A 16,411-nucleotide genomic window follows, 5' to 3' on the forward strand; every position below is an offset into this window, starting at 1 on the left:
ATCTCCATCTTTCTTCGAGGCCTCCGGTTGAGGGGGTGACTCTCTGCTCTCAGCCTCCTCTTCCAAGGAGCAGGTTTCAGGCTTCCCTTTCCTTCCCTCCGTTTACCAACCAAGGTGGCCAGTAGGAGGCGCTCAGCTCCACGCCACTCCTCTACCCATGACTCCCCACCTTCTGCCGGTGGCCATGTTTTTGGCGTTCTCAGGGGGAAGCCAAGGTAGGGCATGACCTGAGAGCCTCCCACCTGCTGAGTGACTATCAACTCCCTCACCTTTTCCACCTCCTCCTACTCCAACTCTTATTCCTCTTCCTCAAATCCATCCTCAAACTCAAGGGAAAGACCACTTTGCTCTATACCTATTTAAAATCACATCTTTCCACGTCGCGGGTAGCCTGGCCCACACCGTGCGTACTTCCGATTGGCCGGTGCCACCTATGTGATAGGCCATTGGTCTTTCATCCTGTGATTTCCAGGTCGTTAGCAATAGTCAGCAGCTTTCGTCTGAGTCCTTCGGGATGGATTGTCATAGAGAATGAAGCTGATCAAGGAGTAGTTGGAGGAGATGGATCCCTGTGCTTCCCCAGATAATAGCCTTGCCTTGTTTGCAACTAGACGAGCCAGAATGATTTTGGAAACAGCCTCCATCTCTGGCTGTTCCAGTGTGGTTTACTTCCCACTGGCCTTCTGTTCTCGCACCAGTTACAATGACCCAGGCTGAAGAGGTGTCTGGCTGCCCGACTTTTCCATTTGCCCCACTTTTTTTTTTTTTTTTTTTTTTGCGGTACACGGGCCTCTCACTGTTGTGGCCTCTCCCGTTGCGGAGCACAGGCTCCGGACGCGCAGGCTCAGCGGCCATGGCTCACGGGCCCAGCCGCTCCGCGGCATGTGGGATCTTCCCGGACCGGGGCACGAACCCGTGTCCCCTGCATCGGCAGGCGGACTCCCAACCACTGCGCCACCAGGGAAGCCCTTGCCCCACTTTTGATTGACCTCTGGAGCCATTAAAGTAGAAAGAGGCTTGTCAGATGCTGTGGTCAGTCTTGCTGTTGAGTTTCTCGTGTCGCTTTACGTGAGTACCTTCTTTTGTTGAAGAAATCTGCATGGACATATTGAAAGGAGGGACCAGTCTGTCTTTCAGCGCCTTCTTTACTAGCCCCCAGCCTACAGCAGTACTGCTCATCCCTCGTCATGTGACACTGGTTTGGGGTAAACCGATGAGGCTGTTCGTGGCTGGAGGTGACCATCCTTTAGGTTCAGATGGGCACCTCTGGGCCCCATCCAGACACCTGAAGGCTGGGACCCCTCTACTTCTGTTCCTCTGTACCCCTCCTGTGGTAACCCAGTTGGCAGGCTCGGCCACTGAACTCTGGGACACCATGCCCAGGAGGCTACATGTGGCCTTTCTAGCGAGCTTCTTGCCTGAACCACCTCAGCTGGGATTCCTGCATTCCTGGGCCACCTGTGTCCGGTCTTCCTGCATCTCCTGACCTCCCTAAGCTCCTCAGGGCTGAGCAGTCTTTGTGTGTATCATGTCGCCTCATGTGTATCGCCCTCACTGTCGGCGTGGCATTTCCTGAGGATCCTCCAGACTCTGTCTCTCTCTTGAAATGTAGGGCTGGGACTGTGTGCTCTCCTCAGGATGTGGACGGATGGGCAACCACTTGTCTTCAGGTTTTAAATCCACCGTGCATTCCCAGCACAAGTGGCCGAGGATCTCCTCTGACGCTGGTTCCCTTCCTTGCGTGCTAGCATCTGCTTTTTCTCATCTGAATTTTTTATAATTTCACCCGGAGCCGACACTTTTGACTCTCCCTCTCCACCCTCCCTTTCTTCTTCCCCACCACCCCCATTAGAACAGAGGCCCGGGTGCCCCCAGATCTGGGGCTGCACCTCACCCTAACTCAGAAATGCAAGGTTCTCCAGACGGCATGCTGGGCTCCCAACACGGCCCTTTCTCGCACACTATTCCCTCTCTCCAAGGGCATCCTTCGGTCTCATGGAATTATCGGGAAAGCACGCTGAGCCATTGCTCTACAGAGGTTTTTGTTCTTGCTGTCTTATACCTTTTTCCCTCCTAAACGGATATACTCCATCATTTTTTGTTTCTGGGAGGTTTCTGGAAACTTGAAACTGATTTTATCTATTTGGCATATTTTTATGTTCCCTCCCCCATCCCTTTCTCCTTCCCGTGTCCCTTTACTCCCTAGCCAGTATGGGGGAAAAATGCAAGTAGGGGATCAGAAAATGAGGAAGTGCTCAGGGTTGGGGGTGGGAGGGCTGTGGCTTACATGAATCTACTGTAGGTGTGATGAGCACCTAAATAAGACATCCTGCGGCATGATGTGTCACCCCACTGCCTGAGCAGCAGGCCCTGACACCCGAAAAACAGACATCAAGGTTTTCTTCTCCAGAGACCTGCAGTAACAAACCACGTCTCTGAACCGGTACCATATTTTCAAGAGTCGTGATGATTTTGATCTAGTCAGTGGCAGAGGGCAAGTAGATTCTGATTCCCGAAAGAGGAAGAAAGAAACAAAACTGGTTTGGGTTTGTTGGCTTGTTTTGCAAATGCCTCATTATATTCCACATAGAGCTTCTTCAATTTAAAAAAAATAATGAGGGATTTTTTTTAGTACCATGTCCAGCTGAGAACTGAAGCCTCCTGTTTGAAAGTCTGCCTCAGCAAACTGCGGCTCTCTCCTTCGACCTTGAACTTGAGCCTGTGGTCATTTAAGTGAGGGGGTTGGATAATCGTACCCGGGACCACTCGGACTGGAGCACAGTCGCTCATTATACTTTGTCCACAACTACTGCCACCTTCTTAACAGCTGAGTGATGTGGCCTGGCCCTGTGCATCGTGCCTGCTGTATTGATAAATCATGATGCATTTTCTGTTTACCAGTCCAGCATCCTATTTCCATCCTGGATACTGAAAGAAAGTCATAATTCTGCTCTTTCATTCATGAATGAAAGTGACTGCTTTAAAATCTTCATCTCTTCACAGAAGTCATACTTTAACCCAGCTTCACAGATTAGTCCTTCCTGACAATAGAAGACCAGATTTTTGAGGCAAGGGACCTTTTGGGGACCCCAGCTTATTTCCAAATGTATGTCTTTGTACAAGACTGGAATCTTCCTTTTCTTGCCACAGCTGGCAGAGCCAACAAGTTTGGTGCCTCTTGCACAAAATGTACACCCCTAAAAGCACACAGACCAACTCGCTATTTATTTAATACCATTTCAGGTTTTCTTGCCAGTTACTTCAGTCAGTCATTCTTGAATCATGGAGGTGCCGTGTCCACCGGGATGCAAAGAAACTGAAATGAAATTGTTAATTCTTGAAGAGTTAGAAGACCAGGCAGAGCTGCCCAGGTGTGGTGGTTGCATGGTGGGCTGGAGGGTGGGTTGGGAGTGGAGATGTGAAATGAGCTGGAGCTTGTGTGAAAGTTTCCGAGCACCAAAGCAGAAGGGTTTTTGATGTTTCATGAGCAACTACTTTATGCCATACTCTGCTAAGTGCTTTTCATAGAATCTCATTTAATGAAGAAGCCACAAAAGTCATCAGCCTCTTTAGAAAGCTCAGCGTTAGGAGAAAACCCCCTAAGATAAGGAAGTAAAACATTTCCCCTATCCCCGGAAGGGAACTCAAGCAGCTGTATTTTCTCTGAATAGTAATTGACATTACTGAGGACTTCTTATGTGCCAGGCATTGAGCTAATTAAGCACACAAAAGCCCAAGGAGGTAGTGTTCTGAGGCCCCATTCTGGGTGTCTTTTGCTGCATAACGAACCACCCCAAAGCTTAACGGCCTAAAATGGCAACAGTCATTTGTTTTGATCATGACCCTCTGATGTGGGCAGGGATCAATGGCGCCAGCTCCTTGCTGCTCCCTGTAGCATCAGCAGGTGACTACTTGGGGCTGGAGGACCCCCTTCTAAGACAGCTCTCTCACTTGACGGGCCAGGTGGTACTGACCGTCAGCTGGGAGTTCAGCCGGGGGTGTTGGCTCTGCTCCACGTGTGCCTGCCTCTCCGCAGAGCGGCTTGGGCTCTCCCACAGCATGGCAACTGGGTTCCAAGAACAAGAATTCCAAACGGGATGTAGAAACTGTCAGCGTCTTATGACTGACACAACATCACTTCTTTCATCTTCTATCGGTCAAGCACAGAGCATGCTCAGGTTTGAGGCGAGGAGACCGAGGCCACAGCTCTCAGTGGGTAGTGACAAAAAACGGGCAGCCACCTTTATCATCCACGAGCCCAGAAAGGTTAAGTGCCTTGTCCTGGATCACACAGCTAGCACGTTGACAGGTCCCCTGTGCTCTGCGTCTTCTAGATCCTGTGACACTCCCCGAGGTGCCCAGAGCACCTGACGGACCTCAGTCCAGATATCTGTACCTTTTCCTGCCATGAACTGGGCCTGTAGTGTCAATGTCCAGTGAAGCAGATTCTAGAAACATTCCTAAATCACTTCACCTTTGTTTGGAATTGACTTTAAGAACATCCCTGGAAGAATCCTAGGCCTGAGAAGAAAAGACCCAGGGGTACGTGAGAACCATTTTTAGATACGGGAAAGCTGGTTGTGTAGGTCACGGCGTGGCTTACATTCTGCATCCTGTATTGTTCGTGAGCAGAGCTTGTCAGACTACAGCCGGCGGGCCAAAGCCTGCCACCTGGTTTATGTGTAGCCCTCGAGAAAAAAAATAGTTTGACATTTTTAAATGGTTGAAGAGAAAAGCAAGAACAATATGTAACAGAGTGAGATAGTTGCAGCAGAGACTGTATAGCACACAAAGCCTCTTACAGAAAAAGTTAGTGGACCTTTGTTCTAGAAGGCAGAGTCAGCACTGTGTTAGCAGAGCTAGATTTCAGGTCCACGTAAGAATTTTCTATCTAGAGCTGTCCACGTGCAGGAACAGCAGCTCTCAGCTGAAGGCCACGCAGGCAGAGGGCTGTGCCTAGGATGCTGCTGTCAGTGGTGTGCTGGTAAATGTGTACCGACCGGCTCTCCAGGGAAGAAAAACCCTGATGTGTAATGTTTGTCTGTTTCTTTGGATCCCACCGTGGTCACAGCTGAAAACCGTGGTCAGTTTTCAGTTCTGACACGATGTCACGAAAGGTGGAGTTGGGAAGAGATGCACATAATCGGCTGCAGGAGTGTTCCAGTTTACCACTGTGATGGGTTCAGGGGATTGATGCTCTATAATGCTGCCCTCAAGTAGCTCCCAATGCGGAGAGCTGCAGGTGTGCAGGGAGGAACAGTAGTGCTGGGAAACCTTTGACATTCCATCTGCCTCTCTGGGCAGCCATCGTTAGCATCTGCAAACGCAGAAAGATTACGTACCGTGCCCTGGATTACACAGCTGCTAAACTCCACCTGCCATTTCCTGCCTCACATTTGGTTTAGAAAATCTTGATTTCTACAAAGAGTGATAGGTTGGACTGCATGCAAGTCGAGAACTTCCGTTTAAGAAAACATCACTTTAAGCAAAGGTAAAATGTAAATGACAGATTGGAAGAAAACATGTGGAATCTTAAGAGATCCAGGCCTAATGTCGAAAGGATGTAAAAAACACCTATCAATCAATTAAAATTAAAAAGACAGTCCAATAGAAAAATGGGCAAAGGGTGTGGACATACAGTGTATACCTACTCAGATACGAAGGGGCTTCCCTGGTGGCGCAGTGGTTGAGAGTCCGCCTGCCGATGCAGGGGACACGGGTTCGTGTCCCGGTTTGGGAAGATCCCACATGCCGCGGAGCGGCTGGGCCCGTGAGCCATGGCCGCTGAGCCTGCGCGTCCGGAGCCTGTGCTCCGCAGGGGGAGAGGCCACAACAGCGAGAGGCCCGCGTACCACAAAAAAAAAAAAAAAAAAAAAAAACGAAAGGCTGATAAACGTAAGAAAGATGATTAGCCTTTCAATATGAAAGAACATCAGCCTCACTACTAAGCAGAGAAATAATGGGATAATAGTGGGATTCATTTATTTCATCCATCAAATTGGCCCAAAGTAATAATACCAAGCAAGTGAGGCTGTGATCAGAGCACATTCGTTGACTGCAGCTGGAAGAACGTAAGTTAAAACGTCCATATACAAAACTAAAGTTCCTTCTATCTCCCCTCCTCCCCAACCTTGGCCCTCTCCCTCCCTCCCTCCCCCACCTCCCCAAAAGTAAAGATGGTCCGAATTCAACTTAATGGTTTTTCAACTTTATGATGGTGCCAAAGCAGTAAGCACTCAGTAGAAACCACACTTGGAAGTTTGAATTTTGATCTTTTCCCAGGGCTGGTGATACGTGGTGCAGTCCTCTCCCGTGATGCCGGGCAGCTCCCAGTCAGCCACACGAAGGGGGAGGACAGACACTCTACAGGGTACCGCGTTGCCAGCGTGTATTGCGTACTGTGTTTTATGTTTCAGATCCCATCATGTCTACAAAGTAACCGCTGACCCAGAAATTCCAAATCGGGCCTAGAAAAAAACCTCACATTTTCAGAGGAGGCAGGGACACAAAAAGGTCATCCGCCTTGTAGTTTGCGGTCGTGAAAAATGGGAAACAACCTAAAGCCCCTCGGTCGGGGAATAGCTAAGTATACCCTGATCTAGATATCCCTACGAGCGCCAGGCAGCAGTGAAAAAGAGGACACAGGAGCTCTGTACCAACGGGCTTTGCTGAGGTGAGATAGCAAATTCTAGAACGGCTCAGGCAGTCGAGTACCATTTATGTTCTTAAAATGTAGATGAAAGAATGCTGCGTAGTCCGTAGAACATCCCTAGAAAGTTCCAGGGGCCTATAGACCATAATAGTGTACACAGGTGCTCCTTGACGGATGTTGGGGTTATGTCCTGATAAACCCATTATAAGTTGGAAATGCATGTGATACACCCGACCTCCCGAGCACTGTAGCTTAGCCTGGCCTCCCCTGAACATGCTCAGAGCACTTTCATCAGCCTACAGTTGGGCAGTTGTCTTGAGTTTAAGTTCAAGAGTAATTACCTTCCTCTTCTTCTCACCAGAAGCAGGAGACACAGATGGACATTTTGTAGACATGGTGGGATTTGAAACACAAAATATAATCCACAGTGAATGCTGGCAACATGGTACCTTATAGAGTATTGGTCATTTCCCCTCGTGATCGCATGGTTGCTGCAGCCCGGCAACACGGGAGAGGAGTGTACCAGGTATCACCAGCCCCGGGAAAAGATCAAAATGCAAATTTCATTTCTACCAAATGCTTATGGCTTTTGCACCATCAGAAAGTTGGAAAATCGTAAGTCAAACTGGCACCATCTGTACTTTTGTGGAGGGTGTAGGGAGGGAGAGGGCCAGGACTGGGGAGAAGGGGAGATAGAAGGAACTTTAGTTTTATATGTGGGTGTTTTAATTTTTCTTAAGGAGAATATATTTATGTATTTCTTGTATAATATTTTCAAGAGACCAAATTAAAGTTCGGTGCTCCCCACATGGAAGGGCTGCTGTGAGGGAATATGCCGTCTCCTTGGCTAAGCCCACATCTACCAGGTTGGCCATGCGGGGACCACTTGGGAGGTGTGTGTGAGTGGTGCTGACTTTGGCCCATGAGCTTGAACTTCCCTTGAGGACTCTCTCTCTCTCACCTCCGTCCAGGCCTCAATGTTCTCTTAACACTTTTGCCTAAGCGAGGAAAAGATTTTGTCCTTAATTTCCTGTTGCAAGATTGAGGCTGGCCAGGAGCGAGGGCACCAGAGTCACATTAGATGGACCCTATTGGGTTGAGGTTACCAGCACTGCCTTCTGCCCGCCCCTCCCACCTTCCCCCTCAGGGCTCTCACCCCTGCGCCCCTCGGCTGCACATCTAGACTCCTCTATGTCTAGACCTAAGGAAACTGGGCCGAGGCACCCTTCCAACTTACCTATTTCATGTCTAGGAACGCACCTCTTCCCCAGATTTTTGGCCCCAGGTATGTCCACCCATTTCAGGAAAACTCTTCTGTTTAACCATAGGCGAATGTGTGGTCTCATTGTACCGTTAGCATGACAGCCACATCAGAAGCCCACACCGTACGATGGCAGCTGGACAAGAGATACATAGAGAGTAGCTTCGAGGGTTTTCCTCGCCTGTAGTTAAGAGGAGTGAAGGCCCAGGATGGCTGCATGGAATATTGACCCGCTGACCATGTAGCAGACACACTCATCCTACATCATATTATCCCCATTCATCCCCAGAGGTAATAATGAACAGTAGGTGTTACTATTCCTATTCTACAAGCAAAGGAACTGTGCCTCAGAAAGTAACTTAACCTATCTGAGGTCACAGAGTCCAGACTGAAACCCAGAATGCCTGCCTCCAATGCTTTGTAACCTGAGCCATATTTTTCCTTTAGGGATTTCATTCTAGAAGTCTTCAGAAGTCTTCTCCCTGCTTTTTGCATAACCTCCCAGAGTGAAATGAAAGATCACTTCCCCCATGAATTTTGAGTGCCAGGCATTCTTTTCCTTGAGAATCCCCAGAACTCCTTTTAAGTTGTTGCTTAAATTTGAAGTGAAAACAGACAGAAAATGTGTTTACAGATACGGCTTGCACTAATTCAAGAGGAGGCATGAAGGTTAGGACTCCTTTGATATTATTTATGTGATTTGAGGCAACAGTATATAATCAAAGAATGCTATTCGCAGACTCCTAATCTACTTTGACCTTAAATTCACACCTATTTCATGGATGCAAAAAGGAAGGTATCACATTGCGTCTTTCCTTTGGATTCTCCAGCTTCAGTTTTGCATTCCTCAAAGTCCTCAGTAACCCAGGAAATTTAGAGGGTGAGAGGTGAGAATGTGAAAACCCTTCAGGACTTCCCCTAGATTAACAAGAAAGAGTGTTCAGCAGTTGGTGATGACAATGGAGCATTGGGTTTTAATTTGGGGTTTATTTAGAGGCAGAGCCGAGAAGTGGTTGGGTACTTCCCCTCACACCTTCACAGCATGGTCCACCAGGAGAGTTAGGTTTCAAAGAAGACGCATCTCAAAGTGTTGGGGAAATTACTTCAGAATGGGATCAGATATGCATTTTTCTCCCACATTTTCTGACGTGAATTTAAAAGTTTTTATAATAGTGCATGGATGAACCCTTCCTTCACAGGAGAATCTGAAAGCAAGACTAACAAAAAACATCAGTAGATTCTAATTATCGTCTCTCTCTGTTGCATCCTCTCCTTTTCCTGAGTTGCTTTAGACATCCCATATGTAATACTTTGTTTGCAGCCTGTGAGCAATTACTACCTGTTATGGTTTGAATTGTGCCCCATGCCCCCAGAAAAAAGAAGATACGGTGAAGCTCTAACCCCCAGTACCTCAGAATGTGACCTTATTTGAAAATAAGGCCTTAGCGGATGTAATCGGGTTAAAATGAGGCCACTAGGGTGGGCCCTTATCCAACCTGACTGGTGTCCTTATATAAAGGGTAAAATTTAGCCATAAACACAGACATGCACAGAGGGAAGATGATGTGAAGAGACACAGAGAGAAGGAAGTCCATGTGCAGGTATAGGATTTGAGGGATGTATCAACAACCAAGGAAAGCCCAAGGTTGCTGGCAAACCACTAAAAGCTGGGAAGAATCAAGGAAGATTCCCCTACAGGCTTCAGAGGGAGCAAGGCAGTGCCGACACCTTGATTTCCAACTTGTAGCTTCCAGAACTGTGAGACCGTAGATTTGTTATCTGAAGCCATACAGTTTGTTCGTGTAGTCCTAGTAAACTAACACAGCTACCTGTACCTAACCCTTATAAAATACACATGTAGGATAAATAAGATTGAGAATTTCTGTTCATCTGTTATAGTCAACGTGGCATTATATTTTCCAAAGATGACTGCAAGATCAGCCCCTGTCCTACGTGTCTGTCTAGACCCTTGAAATTCCCCCATCAAGAGATGAATTCTAGGGCTTCCCTGGTGGCACAGTGGTTAAGAATCCACCTGCCAATGCAGGGGACACGGGTTCGATCCCTGGTCCAGGAAGATCCCACATGCTGCGGAGCAACTAAGCCTGTGCACCACAACTACTGAGCCTGCGCTCTAGAGCCCACGTGCCACAACTATGGAAGCCCATGCACCTAGAGCTGGTACTCTGCGACAAGAGAAGCCACCGTGATGAGAAGCCCGCACACCGCGGTGAAGAGTAGCCCCTGCTCACCACAACTAGAGAAAGCCCGTGCACAGCAACAAAGACACAGTGCAGCCAAAAATAAAATAAATACATTTTTTAAAAAAAGAGATGAATTCTAAATCCCCTCCCCTTGAACCTGGATGGGCTGTGACTCCCTTTTGATGTTCTATGACTTCTGAGGCAGCTTCCACCCTGTTTCCTAGAACACTTGCCCTGGAGCCCTGAACTGCCATGTAAATAGTCCACTTGTCTCGAGTCCTCCATGCTGTGAGGAAGCCCATACTACCCCAAATGGAGAGACCACATGGAGACACAAGACTACATGGAGAGAGATACCCAGACAGCCCCTAGATGCTCCAGCAACCCTACGGTTTTGGCTTCAGCCACTATCTGATTGCACCCCCATGACAGACACTGAGCCAGAGCTGCCCAGTCCAACCCTTCCTGGATTCCTGACCCATCGAAGCTTTAAGAGATCACAAAATAATTGACATATTTAAAGCCACTAAGTTCTGGGGAGATTTGTTACACAGCAGTAGATGTCTGGGACAGTTAGTGTACTCTGTGCTTTGCATTAGGTGTTTTCATTTTAATTTAAAAAATGGATTGAATTTTTACTTCTGACTAAATAGTTTTATATTTAGAGAAGACAGACTATAACCACAAAATCTCAATGATTTAATCTAATAGCATTTATTTCTCACTCACTCAAAGTCCAATGTGGATGTTACAGGTGGGGCGGCTCTCCTACAAGCATTGACTCAGGGATCCATATTCCTTCTACCTAATGTCTTTGCTGTCCCCGGTCCTCCTTGGGGTCCTCTGCTGGGTCATCTGTGTTCAGGTAGCCAAAGAGAAAGGGTAGAGAGAGAGTGGAAGATCATGTGAGATATTTCAGAGGCTGGGTCTGAAAGTGGCACACGTCATTCTGGTCCACGTTGCACTGGCTAGAACTAGTCCCTGACTCAAGGGAGCTGGGAAGTGCAGATTAGCTGTGCACCCAGGAGGAAAAGGTAAGTGTAATGGGAGCATAGCTCTGCTACATTCGCACGCTGGCTGATCGAATCTTATATTATCAGAACTGGAAGGGACATGAGAGATCGGCTTCTCCAAGTGTGGTCCACCAGCATCAGGACCACCTGAGGGACTTGTTAAAATGCAGATTCTGGGGCCCCACCTGCTGAGTCAGAACCTCAGGAAGTGGGTTCTAGCCAGTTGATTTTTGCCAAATCCCCCCCAGTTCTTGTTATGTACACTAAGGTTAGAGAGTCGCTTACCAGTTCAACCCTGTCACTGTACAGATAGCAAAGTTGAGGTCCAGAGAAAGGATGTGACCTCCATACTTCCCTTCCAGCTACTCACAACCTGAGGCCAGAGCTGGAGTTGGGGACCTGTGTGCTGAGGCCCATCCAGTCCTCTTGCCGCCCCTCCCAGGGTTCTGCATCACAGCTGGCCAGGACCCCAATGGTGTGCCCTGGCAGAGCGTACTCGGTTACTGAATTGTAACCTTGGCCCCCAATTCAACAACCACACATACTTGCTCTGAGACACCAACAGGGAAATCCAGCCCAGTGTGGTAGAATCACAGTGTTTTCCTTGAAAAGTCTCATCAGTTTATAACCAAGAGTCCCCTGCAGTTTAGATTATGACCAGATCTAGTCCAGAATCAAGTCCTGTTGTATCTTGGACATTCCTAGCAAGAGTCGGGGAACCGGAATAGTGTTTTAATATTGAAATTGGAATCCTATAATAATTTCTCTTATGTCACTCTGCAGGCCTACCTTATCTTTAAAGCTGCAATGTGTCCTAATGACATTCCGATAGAGCTAGCTTGTAGGGGAGGCCTTGGTGGTAATGAAAGGCATGGGGAGGAGAGGGAAACTTCATATTTTCCAGAGCTCTTGATGAAAACAGCCAATGCTTATTAGCATGCATTCCACACAATTTCCATGATGATGCTATAATTTAAAACACTGACTGAAAGACCTAATAAAGGAGGTGAAACTAGCTTTCTAAATTTGCTGAACAAATTGCTCATCTCTCCCTCCATCAATCTTCCTTCTCTTGAGCAAAATGTAAAATTTGGAACAAAGAGTGAAGATACTAGGGTTTTGACTGATGTTTTTGTTAACAGTATTCTGCTGTGTGGCAGCTGCATTGTAAGCATTCGAGTTCTGATTCTAAGCATGTATGTGAAAGTTCCCATGAAAAAAAATCTTCAAGTCACTGTCTACCTTCTGAGTTTGGGGGACAAACGGGGGTAAATTAACAAAGGATACTTATCACGCTCCCCAACCTGTGCTGAAATCACTTAGTTTCAATTACTTTGATTAATCACTGAAGATTTTGTAAGCAGCTAAAACATCTGCCTTCCCGTATTGGCGTGAAGGAGAATGAGAATGTAGATAAGACCTTCAGGGCATCAGGAAACCGGTGATGGTTCCAGGCCCAGTGAGATGGGGGGTGTCCTTACCCTCCTTATGCCTAGCTGAACGATTTGGCTCCCAGCACAAGCCCATCGCACAAGCAATGGTGTGGACCTCATCGTGAACAGCATGGGATTTGCACAGGGCCTGCGAGCAGGGTAGATGGAGAAAATCAGAGATGACGCCTGCCTCCTTCCCCTCAGTTGTGATCAGGCACTGCCACTTTGCAGTCTGGCCCCTCACTCCAGGGGCTCCAGGGTTGTTCCCAGTTATCACTTCTCTTGTCAGGAAGCACTGTTGGAGTTAAGTTACTCGGGACAGAAAGACTGAACAGGGCACGAGGTGGCCAGCCTGTAGAAAGGCAAACCTGATCTTTGACTGAACTGAGTAAACAGACCCAGTCAAGATGGTGAGTGTTCTGGTCAGCTATTGCTGCATAACAAACTACCCCCAAATTTAGTGGAGGGTAGGGTGGGTTCTCTGGGAAGCAGACTCTGAGCTGGAGAAGAGCATGCAGGATGTTCCTTAAGAACTACTCTTAGAATCAAGTCTTCCAAGGGAGAAGAAGCAGTAGGAGTGGGCAGAGAAAGTCATGCTGTCTTGCAGCTCAGTGACAGCCCCGGCTGGCCTAACAGTCCTGGAGCCAGAATGACTCTTGAGAGTTGCCCCACATTAGGCTGAGGTGACCTGGCTTTTATATCAGGGGTTCACAAACTGGCATGTCTTACAAAACAGGTGGCCACCTCTCTTTGTAAATAAAGTTTTACTGGAACACAGTTCCACCTCTTCGTTTACGTACGATCTAAGGCTGCTTTCACGCTGCTTGAGTAGAGCTGAGTAGTTGTGACAGAAGCTGCATGGCCCACGAAGCCTAAACTATTGAATATCTTGCCATTTCTAGAAGTGAGTCGACCTCAGCTTTATGTTTCCACAGTAGCCATTGGCTGTGGGCTTCCAGGGAAAGGACAAGACCTTGGGCAGTGGCTCTGCAGCAGAGGTGAGCCCTGCTGGATGAGGGATGAGGGCTGTGCTGCTTCCACGCCCAGCACTGGGGACAGCAGGTCCTTCCTCAAGGGGAATGTGTGCAGTGCTCATGGTGTCCACCACAGCGGATTAAAATGACCATTGCATTAGGTGGGTCAGGAACTCTGGAAGGGCTCAGATGGACAGTCTGACCTCCATGGCCTCATCTGGGCTGGAGGGTTCACTGCCAAGATTCCCTCCTCACTCAGTGCTCCTTTGTCTCTTTCTCTCTTTATGGGGCATCTCATCTTCTGGGGGTTCTCCATGCCACGGTGTGGTTTTGGGATCATCACACTTCTTACAGGAGGGACTCAAGAGGCAGGATGTGGAAGCCCTGGGCCCATGAAGCAGCATACCGGAGATGGCACAGCATCACTCTGCTGCGTCTTATTGGCCAAAGCTATGATGGGGCCCATCCAGATTCAAGGGAATGGAGCCCCAGATGCAAGGTCACAGCACAGAGCAGGGGCGGGAAGTGCTGTTGCACCATCTTTGGAAAATCCACAGTGCCTCAGTGGGCCGGGTCTCAGAGCTGTTTGAGCACATCCTTCCCACCTCCACAGTCGCCATCATCACGAGGGGGGCTTGAAATGACCATGGTGAGAATAGGACACCTCGGGGATGGGCTTTGCCCCAGCCCAACCCCAGAGAGCCGGTTGTTAAGTATGGCCCAGCACACCATGGCTGCCGTGGTCGGGACAGCGGGGGTTACGATTTGAAGCAAGGCAAGAAGAAAGACAGCAGTACTGATTGATTGCTGAGGCACTCAACATATCCTGGAACATCAGAACAACTCTAGGGGGTGTCTCTTATTTCACAAAAAAGGAATCCCAGGTGTGGCGAGATTGGGTAACTGGGTAGGATTCGAACCGGGCTCTCCTCACCCTCCGCCAGGTCTCAGGAAGATGAAATAGGCTCCTTGTCACGGGCCTGAGGGAAGCTCAGGTTGGGCGAGAGGGAGGAGAGCCAGCCAGAGAAGGAAGGGGAGCAAAGGCCTGGCCGGGGCAGCCGTGAGGTTCCTGGGAAGGACTCAGGCCTCCACCTCGGGCCCAGCTGTGTGGGCACTGGAAGATTCGCCCCAACTCCTAGCAACCAAACCCCAGCCCTTTCTTATTGTCAGGAAACTTATCAATGTTTTAAAGGCACAAGCAGGCTGTGTGAGCAAGGGGGAGTGGGGAAGCCACTGAAGGGGAGGCAAAGAGAGGAAAGGCCGACACCATATTTACAGGAGCATCTGTAATGCTCCCCTGACCGGAAGTACAGTGGTTAAGCCAGACCAATGGACTTGAAAGGGGGAGAGGGGAGAAGCAGGGCAGGAAGGGGACTTTCATGATGGAGCCCGCCCTTAGGCAGGTGGCATGGATTCTTCCTTTATAACAGTACCGGTTCCACTGACTGGGCCTCAGCCTAAAGCTAGACCTGCTTGCCACGGGCTTTACGTGTATTTATTATCATTAGTCCTCAAAACCCTCAGAGGAATGGGTCCTATGATTCCCATTTGATAAGAAAACGAGGCTCAGCAAGAAGGAGTAACCTTCTGGCCGCAGAATCAAGGTTGGCGTTGGATGTGCCAGCCCTGGACCATCTCCCCACCGTGCGGCCGCGATGCCACAGTTTACCTAAGGAATGGCCGCGCGGGCCAGAGAGCAGAGAAGCAAACGGATGATAGAGCGTCTTTCTCAGCGTTAGTTGGTTCACAACTTCCCATTTTTTCCTTCTTTCTGTTCCCTAGCGTTGAAAGATTCCCTCTCCCTGTTTTGTTGGTTTTAAGAGGAATAAAGAAGACAAAATGTGCGACGCAAAGGGCTGCACGGAGTTGGTCAGGGAGCCAGTGCAGGGGCGCAAGGCCGAGGGCGGTGAGGCTGGGACGGTGCGTTGGTGGAGGGGCGTTGCTGCATCAGCTGCAGGCCTCTGCCCCCCAGGCAAGGCTCAGGCTCTGTGGCAGAAACGCTCTTGGGCCCCGGGAGGTGGAGGAGTCCCTTCGCCCTCCCCTCCGGATAAACATCCTGAATTTAAATATCAGAGGGAGGCCTTGCAGCGGGAGGATGCAATTAAGGCTTCCGAAAACTGATCCTCAGTTTTTCGTGTGCTAAGAATCACCTGGGGTGCTTGTTTAAAATGCTGCCTTCCTGGTCCCCACTCTTAGAAACTCATGCAGCAGGTTGGACGTGAGGCCCAGGGTCCGCATATTGAAAACACCCCAAGCAATTCTGGTGCCAGGAGATCCTGAGCCAGGCTAAGAAAAACACCCACTTGGAGGGTGATGGTGCAGGATCTGAAACTCTTCTTTTACAAAAATAGCTTTTTTGTCATTATAATTTCATCTCAAGGACACCAGTTTTCTTATTCTGGTTGTAGATGTGGTAGGTATGTTTATGGAGCTGTCTTGCTGAAAGAAAGATTATGCACATATGGTTATGTGCATAATTGCAGTTAATTATTATGTTGTGAACATATGGTTAAACTCGATAAAGATTAACTTATAAAAACTCTTATTAAAAGTTCCCTGTTATTTGCCATGAATCAGTACCATGGATTTTTTTAGGGGAGTGTGTTCATTTATCCACTTAATTAAAAGTTTTTGCATTCTTGCTGCGTGGCTGGCCCTGTGCAAGGATGGGGAGACTGCGCGCAGTGGGCCAGCAGCCGGGAGCTGACCGCTGCCCTCTAGGGCTTTACAGTCTGGCCAGGGAGACAGATTCATCAAATCCCCAACAACCACGGGCATTTCGATTTTGTGTATGTTTATTCTTATTTGTTAAGGTGTTTGTTAAGTTCATTACTAAATGTGATTTTTATAAACGTAGAAGTATTTACATATATA

At 48.4% G+C, this 16,411-nt stretch overlaps 1 protein-coding gene across 8 annotated transcripts in view; it reads left to right on the forward strand.

Moving 5' to 3' along the window:
* DAPK1 (death associated protein kinase 1) overlaps positions 1-16,411 on the forward strand; it is a 216,967-nt gene that overhangs the window by 127,709 nt on the left and 72,847 nt on the right. The gene's annotated exons all lie outside the window — the stretch shown is intronic.

This window comes from Globicephala melas, chromosome 6 (genome assembly GCF_963455315.2).
Source record: "Globicephala melas chromosome 6, mGloMel1.2, whole genome shotgun sequence".
Lineage (NCBI taxonomy): Eukaryota > Metazoa > Chordata > Mammalia > Artiodactyla > Delphinidae > Globicephala > Globicephala melas.